At 40.7% G+C, this 11,255-nt stretch overlaps 1 long non-coding RNA gene across 1 annotated transcript; it reads right to left on the bottom strand.

The window, feature by feature from the left end:
* Positions 1-7,361: 7,361 nt before the first annotated feature.
* LOC310842230 lies at positions 7,362-10,524 on the bottom strand. The gene is made up of 3 exons (XR_014563019.1): positions 10,411-10,524; positions 9,018-9,135; positions 7,362-7,479 (listed from the first exon to the last, which is right to left on the bottom strand). It is a non-coding gene; the product is annotated as an uncharacterized lncRNA (long non-coding RNA).
* Between the last annotated feature and the right edge of the window lie 731 nt (positions 10,525-11,255).

The following is an 11,255-nucleotide window of genomic DNA, read 5'->3' as shown; positions in this document are numbered from 1 at the left end:
TTGAAAGATTGGATTTTATTGGAGAACACTGATGTCCTGGATCTGGAAGGGTTTGACAATGCGTTTGGGTGGCATGCATATTTGTGGTATGACAAGGCCAAAGTGCACAAATTGTTTAAAAACCATATTGTCAGAAGAGCAATTTGGAGGGTCTGGATAAAATACAAAGACTTATTGGAGAGTAAAACTCTGAGGTGGCTCTCACCGGTGGAGGCCAAGGCACGTAAGAGACCCAACATGGAGGCCCACTGGCCTAAATATTGGGAAATAATTGAAAAAACTGGAGACAATTGGAGGTTGCTAAGTTTGGAGAAATTGAAAACTAAGGTACGAGATTGGTTGCACTATGCGCAAATTCAAGAGGTATTTAAAATAGATAAAAAAGTTGGATTCCAGGTGGAAAAATCGAAACTAGAGACTGAATTGTTAGAACCAAAAAGTAAACTACTTTTGAGAATGTATAACTTGCTGCTTAAGTGGAATACACAGGATGAGACAGTCAAATCCGCTATGATAAAATGGGCTCAGGATGTGGGGCATAACATTATGTTTGCAGACTGGGAAAGGTTATGGAACACCGGTTTGAAATTCACGGCATGTACTGCCTTGAAGGAAAATATTATGAAAATGGTATACCGGTGGTACATGACCCCAGTCAAGTTAGCCAAGATATATCATCTGTCTGACAACAAATGTTGGAAATGTGGAGAGGCGGAAGGGACATTCTTTCATCTCTGGTGGACCTGCCCGAAAGTGAAGGCCTTCTGGGAAATGATCCATAATGAACTAAAAAAGGTATTGAGATTTACCTTACCTAAAAAACCAGAGGCCTTCCTTCTGGGCATGGTGGACCAGAGAGTGCTTAAGAAGGACAGAACCTTTTTTATGTATGCTACCACAGCAGCAAGGATCCTGATTGCAAAATACTGGAAGACACAAGATTTACCCACGCTGGAGGAATGGCAATCGCAGTTGATGGACTATATGGAACTGGCTGAAATGACTGGCAGAATCCGAGACGTGGGAGAAGAAACAACTGAGGAGGATTGGGAAAAGTTTAAGGACTATTTGAAAAAACACTATAAGTTGTATGAATGTTAAAAAAAATGCACCTTTCAGGAAATTCTAGCTTCAGCAAATGTAAGTTATTGGAATGAAAATTAAGACACAAGAATTCAGAGGTAAAATAATGAAATAACTTTATTGTGTTTAATATAAAACATATAAGAATTGAGCGACAGTAAAATTGAAAATAGGGAACATGATAAAATGGAAGTTACAATAAGTTTTGAAATAAGTTAACAAATTGCTGATGCTTTATAAGACAGAGAACGCAGGGTTCGGAGGATGTGGGGAAGTCCTATAGGTTAGATGGAAAAAGAATATGGAAATTTGTTATTTATATCTTTCTTTCTTATAACCACTCTTTATTCTTTTTTCTGTATTTCTGTACTTTTAAAAAAGCAATAAAAAAATGTTTTTTTAAAAAAAAAACAAATGTGCCCACAGGTCAAAAGAGATTGGTGATCCCTGGTCTATGAGGTAGGCTTACCATCTTCATGTGCTGACCACACAGGTCCACAATATTTAAACAAATATTGCTGTTCTGAGAGTTACTCTTTCTAACCTTATTTCCAAACCAGTGAACCCTGAGAACAGTCTTGGGGGAATACAACGTTAATGTACCGTATTGTAGTTCCTCTTTTGGGCACATCATGCATTTTAAAGAAATAATGCAATAAGCATTGGTGCCAAAATGCATGTTGCATCATGAACATAATGTGTATATATGAAACCTAAGCATAGAAACCCTATAAATGGAAGAGTCTTCAGCTTTTCAGATGACACTCTAACTTGACTGTACACTGAAGCGTTGACCATGCAAAACTGCTCTCTTTTCATAGCTGCCCTTTCACTGATGCTCCTGGTATCTTCAGGTAAGTCATACATCAAAATTACAATTAGACATAAGTTATGGAACTAAAGAATAAGAGGACTAGTGGGATAAAGGGAAACACAGGGACCAATTAAACCCAGCACCCTGTTTTTCACTGTGCTCAATTAGAAACCAGGAAGCAGGTCATTAAACTTTGCAAATAGTGTTCAGTTGCAGGGGGTGTTTTTGGAAAGGGGGAATAAAATAAACAATGAATTCTTTAGGGCCTTTTGCGTTCATTCCATATGGTCTCAATTTGCCTAAGAATTTAATTTTTAACTGCTATTGATTTTCTTTTCTTTTTCTTGATAATATATTTTATAGTTTTCAATTACAATCCAATAATAACCTCATTATATCAATACCAATTTATAATAAAATTGTTAATACCAATCATTCAAATACTGAATTATATAATTTTGATAAGGTGGCCCCCCGCATGCTAGAATTGATGCTTTGGGGATTTTCTTTATTTCTGCATTCCAAAATCTTATTAATTTAAATTACATTCTGGTCATTATCAATAATCGCTTATACAACAACTGCAATATTAATAACTTCTATTTGTGTTGACACATTAAATGATTTACAAACTTATAAGTAAGGCACTCAAACTATATGCTTGTTCTTCCTGTGTGTGGCAATTATTCTGTCTGTGGTGTTTCTTCCTGTTCTTGTAAAATGTTATGTCTATTTCCCCCCTGTTGTTGCTGTTATCTGTCATGCCTTGGGCAGAGCTGATATCTCATTGTTGTTCCAGAAATTTCTCCCCCACACTGTCCTGTGCTTTGATGTTTTTCAACTTTAGACCTGGTGTTCACCTGTATGGATGTGGGTGATCTGACTCTAAGTAAAAGTGAAACAAAAGAAGTGTCATGGTGAGATCACTTCCTGGTTGCTTGTATTGCAATAAATCTTCAACCCAAATATGACTTGCGTGCTATGTTATCAAGATGGCAGCCTGGGCTCCTGACACTGAGGACTGCCAGGAAACTGACCTGCCCATTATCCCAAAGTGCATAGCAATCTAAGCCAGAGATTTTGCCCAGTGGGAGGTTTTTTGCAGTGCTGTGTTACAAAATGTGGCCTCGTTCTTTAAAATAACAAAAACCAAATAGCAACTTGTTTTAAGACAAAGAGGCACAAAGTGCTCAAAGTACTAATCTGCATGCACTCCTCAGTTCAGTTCATTAGTTTTAGCAATGAACCATAGCAGCCAGAAAGTGGAAAGAAAATACATGCAATTAATTTTTTTAATATAGACATTGAAAAGAATTAAAATCATGTTTCCATCTGGCTGGACTCTGAATGTACAAGCTACTGTATTTTACTTGATGCTCCAAGACTTTGTTCAAATTTGTTCATTTGTAAATTTTCATTTGATAAATTGTTGAAATTAATAAACTACGGGTCATTGGTATTTTTGTGACATGAAAGTGTGTTGCTTATGGAGTGTCCCCCGAATACGTGTGTGTTTGTCTGTGTACTGTCTCTTTGTGTTAACACATAAACCTAGTAATCACAGAATATATTTTTTTTTCTCTCTGCAGATTTGGTTCAGGGTAAGGTGGAGAGTAACTTTTGCTTATTTCAGCAACTGATATTACCCAAATTAATAGATTGATCTGCTCTTATTTGCCATCCAAAAAATACTTCAGTGGAATTGAATTTTTTGAAACAACATCAACAACAACCCTGTATACTATTATGAATAAAATTTAATAAGTTGCTGGAAAATGTGTGTGGGTTTGTGTTCTTGTGAGATGTGAATCCACTGCTGGGGAGGATTTGCAAACTTCCAGAAAGCTTTTTATTTGTACAGTAAAGGAAACCACCAGGTCCTCCATGTTGGTTCTCTATGGGTATACCAAAAATTCTGAACATGTTTTCTGCAAAGACTCCCCATTGCTAGCAAAGTGGTTTAAATACCATTTGGCTATCAGATGACCGAAAGCCACCACTTCATCAATATTAACACATTTCTCTGAAGTGTTATGAAAAACGTCTCAATGGGATGCCTTCATTGACAGGGCAACAGACTGTCCCTGTTGATGATAGGCAATCCTTTATTAGTGGGTTTGGGGAAGAGGCTGAACCGATACCTATTATGGATGGAATATGAGTGGATTTCTTGTCTTTGGGCCTTTAAGGTTCCTTAGAAATCTCTGATTCTGCTGGAGATGGAATTCTAGATGGGTGGGAACTGCCTGAAAGGAGATGCAGAACTGCCCTTAGAAGATATTGGGGCGTGGCGTAGCTAATTGGTTTACGACCCCAATTAGCCGTAGCTTAATCAAACTGGAGCCTGGCACGTTTCCCTCTAGCTGCGCCTCTTCGTTGCTCCGATTCACCGTTCGCCACGCATGCAGAGTAAACACAGCGGCTGTTGCTTCTCGGTGTTTAGAAGATGAAACACACTCAGTCATTAGTGTGTTTATTTGTCAGTGTTTATTGAAGCAGTAAAACAATTACGGAGCTTTCCTGGACTCAGCTCACACATTTTACTTCGGTCTCTTTCGGACACAGAGAAAAACAGGCAGTGAGGAATAACTCCTCCCTCCTTCTGAGTCACAACTCAGGAATGGAGAGACGACTTTCAGAACTCCTTAACCCTGTGAGTTCTGAAACCATTCACAGAAGAACCCATCGATTTAGCAGGCTTGTAACTATATATAACAAAGATACTAGCTTACTTACTTCCTGAAACATAATCCAGATGGCTAGGAGCCCAAGTGATATTTTAGATACACACCCAAGGTTGTAAATGTGGTTCATCACCCAGCCTTTCCCTTTAATGTGAAATTGGGTTTTGCATGATTCACCCCTCCACCCTTGAGAGGTCGGAGGGCTGTGTACAGGTTACAAGCTTTGACTGGTACCTGTTTATATGAAAATTTGCTATGAAAATCTACCCTATCTGTGTTAGACGTGCTCTGTATTTTAGTTCCACCTCCAGTAGTCATTCAGGACCAAATTATATCTCTTAAGAACAAAGTTATGCTTCCCCCATTCCCATTCATTGCTTTGAGTTTTGGTGGCTCCTGCCCTGTGGAATGCTCTCCCATCAGATGTCAAGGAAATAAACAACTATCTGACTTCTAGAAGACATCTGAGGACAGATGTTTAAGTTTGAGGTTTTATCATGCAAGCAAACTTGGTGGACAGTCAGGCACGGCAGTTCTCCAAGTCTCTGGAGAGCCAGGCAGACCCACTGAAACAGCTTGGCTCAGCTCCATGCCAGCAGTTTGTGAGGAAGATGTAGGTAGAGCCTCACCTTCCATTAGTGACCGCTCTGGAGCTGGGGCCACAGTTGGGGGCAAAGCAGTAGTGTCCAAATCCCCAACCCTGTACCTTGACATCTGTTTCTCACGTAAAAGGCCCCTTTAAACAAAAGGAAGATAGCATACCAAAGTCATAGGAGACTCCAAGAAGGACAGCAGTATTATGAACTCATCAAGTGAAAGAAGAATGGAAGACATGTGAGAGGAAAAAAGAGAGATCTAGAAAAGTAGAGTGAGAGAGAACAAAGTAAAGTCTTCAGCAGAATTTTTGGAGAAGGCCACATTCCATCTTTTTGCCTCCGCCCCCCCCCCCCCCGGTCTATATTTCTTTAGGACTTGATATTTCTGATTTTGATGTATGCCTTACCTGGAAAAGCTAACAGCATCCATGAAACAGCAATGATGTAAACAATGCCAAACTGCATTGTTGAAGACTAGGAATCTCAAGTGAGATACCAAGAGACGGAGACCAAGAGTGAGATCAAGATTCCCTGTGCTTCTACTTAAAAACAAACAAACCCAAACAGAATAACTACTTGTTTTAAGACAAAGAGGCACATAATATTCAATGAACTAATCTGCATGCACTGTTCAGTTCAGTTCATTAGTTTTAGTCATGGACCATAGCAGCCAGAAAATGGAAAGAAAATACAGGCAATTAATTTTTTAAAAGTAGACATTGAAAACAATAAAATCATGTTTCCATCTGGCTGGACTCTGAATGTACAAGCTACTGTATTTTACTTCTTTTTGGTGTACCAAGACTTCATCAAGAGCACTGGACCAAGACTTCCTGCTACCACAACCTTTACTTTGGTAATCTTCAATCCTAGGGCTGACGTGAAAGTGCCATTTGGGTTTTCAAGGGGAAGAGGAAGGAAGGAAGATAATCACAGAATGCTCTCCAAGTTCTCAGTAATATCAAAGACCTGATGTTCACCAGTGTGTACTGTTCTGAGGTGCATTGAAGGTGAGTAATGGAAGGAAACTGACGGTGCCTTATTCTTAAGCAGTTTTGCTCCCACCCTCGAGTGGGGGATAAATTGGGCACATACCAAATCCCCTAGGAAGAATTGGAGGAGCAGAAAACTTTGTTTTTAACAGACCTAGGTTGGCTCTAGAAACAGCAAAAGAAGTGTTTCAGGGAAAAGCATTGTAAAGCTTATAATGGGAAATCAATTTGCCGAATGTTCGAACTCTCCATCGCAGTGTTATAACGTATTTAAAGCACTTAAAAAACAACCACCCACACCTAATGTAGCTGGGTCCCTAATCTCCTTCTGAATAACTATTGGAAAGAAGACACAAATCAGGTGTAAGACTGGGTGGATTTCTATCGCTACAGATACAATCCCTGTTGGGGACTCTTGATAACAACAAGCATAGTTAATTAAAAAGAAGATTTAATGCAAGAACAAACAGAGTTCTCTGGAGTGGCTATTGTAGTCATCCATTCATAAATCAAAGATGTCCCTTCTAAGTCGGGTGTTTCCAGCGCCACCAGAAACAGGTGAACTTCCTCTTGTGACCACATCAACAATCTGAATGTCAGGAGTGTGTGTGACATGTCACTCAGGCCTTTAGACATGTGAGTTATTCCTCTCGAAGTAAATTACCCTCTAGCTGGATTCTATGTAGCTACAGACTTGAAGAATGGGTGACCTCCTCAAAGGTCAGTTCTACGCCTCCATGCAGGCAGTTCCCATTCAAGTGGGTTTTGTGGGTAGAATGAACAGCGGAATCAGAGAATTGCAAAGAACGTGAAAGCTCATGTAGACCAGAGACCTGCCATGGCAGGAAATCAACATCTGTGATAGGTCTCTTCCTCAAAGTAACTAATCATGGTTCTTCCTAATACCTTGGTGAAATGTGTTGTTATTGTTGCAGGCCAAATGGCATTAAAACCAAACTGGCACTAATGGTGAGTCTTGGCAGAAAAGTGTTATTTAACCTGAGCACAATTTGTGGTATAAATGTAGAGAACAAACATGGACCTCCTGAACTGTACAAAAAAAGAGAGATTTCTGTAGCTTCACAAATTGTCCACAAGGGGTATCCACATCTCAGAAAGGCATAAACCAACACACGTTTTCCAGCATCATATCAAATATTTATTCATAATAGTACACAAATTTTCTCAAAATCCCCACATCATGGAAGTATTTTCGCAGGCCAAATTAGCAGCGTGTCAATCTCATTCTTTGGGTTATATCTGTTGCTGAAAGAAGCAGGTGTTTCTTTCCATTTTAATCTTAAGGAGTTCTGAATAAAGGAAATAGATTTCTTTAGTGATTCACAGGTTTATGTGTTAACAGAGAGAGCACACAGACACACAAACATTTCTGTAGACTGAACCAGAGTGGGGGGAAGACTCAAAGCCAGTGTCTGAATGTGGCCTTCCAGGCCTCCCCATCTGACCCTTGACAGCCAGAGCTACACATTCTCTCTCAAAGTCACACAAAATACTGGATCTACCTTGCCTGCCAGGAATGTGTCATTGAAATAATCCCTTCCTCTTTCTTGGAAGGTGTATGGGATAATTATTGCAGAAGATTATTGTACTTCGAGGAGATAATGATCTGGCATGGTCAGCTTTTCTGCCTCTGGTCCCTTCCTGACTTTGGTTTCTGTGTTTTATTGCTTTCAATATCCCTTGTGAAAAGGTATTTTGATGTGTTGGTGACACTGGTCAGCAAAGCCTTTGATGTATAGCCTGGCATTTTTGTCTTTGGATGTAGAATCGCTCGTAGTTGAGCCTGTATTATCCTAACAGGGCACAGCATCCATAAAATACCATATTTTTTGCTCTATAAGACTCACTTTTTCCCTCCTAAAAAGTAAGGGGAAATGTGTGTGCGTCTTATGGAGCGTGTGCAGGCTGCGCAGCTATCCCAGAAGCCAGAACAGCAAGAGGGATTGCTGCTTTCACTGCGCAGCGATCCCTCTTGCTGTTCTGGCTTCTGAGATTCAGAATATTTTTTTTCTTGTTTTCCTCCTCCAAAAACTAGGTGCGTCTTGTGGTCTGGTGCGTCTTATAGAGCGGAAAATACGGTACCTAGTTTCTTAGCATGCCAGTTGGGAGCTCTGCGTAGGCTGGGGGTAACTTTGCCACTTCGCCACAGGGCTTCCCAGTGGCTGATTGCAGTGTGTGCTTGGTAATGTATATACTGCTTGCTGTTTGGAATAAAATCTGTTATCTTCTCAACCACTAGCGTTGGTATTGATTCTGAATCTAAACTTAAAAGAACCATCTTGCATTTGGCAAGACAGAAGGAAGACAGGGAGATGTATGCACACATACAAAAGTCAGAATTATTCTTGTTGCCACACCCACATTTGTCTCTGACTCCATCCACCAATGGGATGGGGCCCTTGGAACGATGCTCAAAAGGAAATATGGCTCTTGGTTTTTAAAAACATCTCACTAAACATGGCCTCAATGTACTGCAGACCCTCCATGTGTCCCTATTTTCCAGGGACAGTCCCAGATTCACAGAAGCTTTCCCAGTTTCAGATTTGATTCAGCAATGTCCCACTTTTTCTGAGGACATCCCTATTTTCATTGGAGACATGTTGGAGGGCATTGTAGGATGTCTCTATTTTCATTGGAGGGTATGGGGTTATGTGACCCACAAGTCAAGGAGATAAGCAACTATACAACCTTTAGAAGATACCTGAAGTCAGCCCTTTATAAAGAAATCTAAGTTTCGAGACTAATTTCTTTAAGCATTTTATTTTATCAATAATTTAAGAAACATGTTCCATTTGAGTTCCATGGAAGAACTAGGAAGAGAACTTACGGTGCACAGCATGGCACGCCTGTAAGACAAGTTGCATCACTCAAGACCTTCTCGCATTTAGACTTGCATTTCCCACCAACCGACTGGCATGTATGAGTATCCCCTGCATGGACAAATCCTAGATAGAGAGATTTTATTTTATTTTATGAAGGCATTTCCACATTCTGACATTCCTGACCCCATTATCACCCGCCATTGCAGCTGCTTCTTTGAGCTGCAGTGGACTATCTTTAACCATCTCATAAGAATACCAGAGATCAACATGTATTGACATTTTGAATTTTCAGATGATTTCAATTCAGTTTTCATAAGGTGGGTGTTACTATGTCTGCACTGAGCTTTCCACTTCGGGAGTGACACTGGAACGTAATGGATTACATGTTTCCTCCAGTGAACAGGGCCAAACCTCTGGAGAGGCAGTTGCCACAAGTTGCAATCTGGAAGGGGTAGCAGATTTGCCTCTGGCTGCTGCCCTCACCTTCCTGCCTCCTTGGCCACAGCAGTGACACCTCCTCATCCCTGGGACAGTTTCTTCAGGAATGCAGGAAAGCTTTCCTTCTCCCACTCTTCCCATTCCTTCTCCAGTTCCTCCTCTATCCTTTCTGACTCTCCTGGTTTTCTGGTCTGAAATCCTCACTTGGCTTGGGTGCTTGGCTTGCAGTATTCAAGGTTTCAATGCTGCGTGACGTCCAGGGAAGGGGCTTAGTACTTCCCAACAGCTTGTACCCCATCAGTAAGTGCTAGTGGAATGAAGAGCTGAACCTTGCCCTACTGCCATGTCAACCCTGCCTTGCCTACTGCAGTCAATAAAGTTTTGTCCTGATTTAAACCAATGTCTGGTGTCTTGTCTCTGTTAATTCAGGGCTCTCACAGTTCACAGAATCACCTTCCCGGGCAAACCCTTTTCCTGCTTGACCTTGCTTGTTCTTCAATATTTTCCCCCAATGAACTTTATTTGGACATATCAGACTTTGCACTTCATATGGCAGTAAAAGGCAAATATTTATGAATGTCAGACAATCTTTTATATTAGAAATCCTAATCTCATGTTCAAAACACATTTACACACACCCTCATAAATCTGGAAAATGCAGCATAGCAAAGAGATGGTGTGAACAGGATTGGATGATGGAGCAGAGTCTGAGAAGGGTGACAGCATAGATCAAGGGAAACAAGAATGAAGGAGGGAAGTGTTGAGAGTAGGTGCAGAAGGAGAGAAAGAGAGAGGTATAGAAAGAGAGAGGAGGGGGAGCATCACAGATCAAGCCATATGGCTTTCATATTAGCCTTGAAGGAAAAGTCTTTAGCAGAAGTGGAGGAGAAAGCCATGCTAGTTAACGAATCCCAATTTTTACATTATGTCTGAGCATTCTGATTTTGATCTATGCCTTACCTGGAGAAGCTAGGAGCATCACTGAAATGGCAATGATGTAAAAGATGCTGATCTGCATTGCTGAAGTTTGACTGGGAATGCCAAGTTGGAAACCAAAGAAGGGAGACCAAGAGTCGATTTCCTCTGTCTTCCAAAAGATTGCATGTTCACGTATTTATCAGTCTGCAAACAGCACTTACACGTCAGCCCTAGGATTTTGTGTCCTAAAAGTACCGGATGCGATAGCAGGAAGTCCTGTACAGATCATAAAGTCCCGGTGGACCAAAAAGAAGTAAAATACACTAACTTGTACATTGATAGTCCAGTCAGCTCAAGACAGTAATTTTATTGTTTTCTGTGTTTTTGTTAAATTGCCTGTATTTTTCTTCCTGTTTCCTGCTGCTATAGTTCATGGCTAAAACTAATGAACTGAACAGGATGTACAAATTAGTATGGTGAGCACTTTGAGTCTCTTTGTCTTAAAACAAGGTTTCCTTGTTGTTATTATTTTAAAGTATAAGGCCACATCTAGAACTCGGGGGGAAACTCCAACTGGGCAAAATATCTGGATGAGTTTGGTGTGCACTTTCAGTTGATAAGGCAGTCCTCAGGTTTTCTGGCACCACTGCTCCCATGACTGGCAAGAAGATGTGGCCAAAAGGAGAGCCTTGTTGGATCAGACCAAAGGTTCATCCAAGATCCTGTTCTGACAGTGGCCAGCCGGATGCCCATGGGAAGCCCACCAATAAGACATAACCACAGGAGTGTGCCTCACCCACAAGTGGTATTCAGAGGCTCTGTGTTATCAAGGCTGGGACTGGACTCCTGACCTTAAGTCTCTGAGTCTCTAATTCTCTGAGAAGACA

This window comes from Podarcis gaigeae (assembly GCF_964106915.1).
Source record: "Podarcis gaigeae genome assembly, chromosome: 3".
Lineage (NCBI taxonomy): Eukaryota > Metazoa > Chordata > Lepidosauria > Squamata > Lacertidae > Podarcis > Podarcis gaigeae.
Note: the sequence above shows the minus strand (reverse complement) of the source record. Positions and strands in the feature narration are given on the sequence as shown.